Source organism: Penaeus monodon, chromosome 32, assembly GCF_015228065.2.
Source record: "Penaeus monodon isolate SGIC_2016 chromosome 32, NSTDA_Pmon_1, whole genome shotgun sequence".
NCBI lineage: Eukaryota > Metazoa > Arthropoda > Malacostraca > Decapoda > Penaeidae > Penaeus > Penaeus monodon.
Genome location: NC_051417.1, coordinates 8511702 through 8511972, shown reverse-complemented (window position 1 = coordinate 8511972; position 271 = coordinate 8511702). Strand labels below are relative to the sequence as shown.

At 36.9% G+C, this 271-nt stretch overlaps 1 protein-coding gene across 1 annotated transcript in view; it reads left to right on the top strand.

Annotated features, from left to right (window-relative positions):
• Window positions 1-271, top strand: part of LOC119593475 (beta-1 adrenergic receptor-like) — a 23461-nt gene that overhangs the window by 2908 nt on the left and 20282 nt on the right. The gene's annotated exons all lie outside the window — the stretch shown is intronic.

The window sequence follows — 271 nt, the reverse complement described above, 5'->3', positions numbered from 1 at the left end:
CTATTCAATCTCTCTATTTCATTCATCTATTTGTCCAATCTGTCTCAGTGGCGTGTTCATATGCTGAGGAGATTAATCGAACACCACTTGATTTTTCTCGCCTGATTCTATAGCCTTTCTTATCCTGTGATTTTTATGAGCGTGTCCAAAATATAGCCACGTCACTGTCTTATATTCCGTCGAAAGATTCTCTGTTACGTAAGAAGCTCGATTAGATGGATGTGACATAAAGAAGTCTAAATAAAAAACGCAGACTCTAGAAATAATGCAA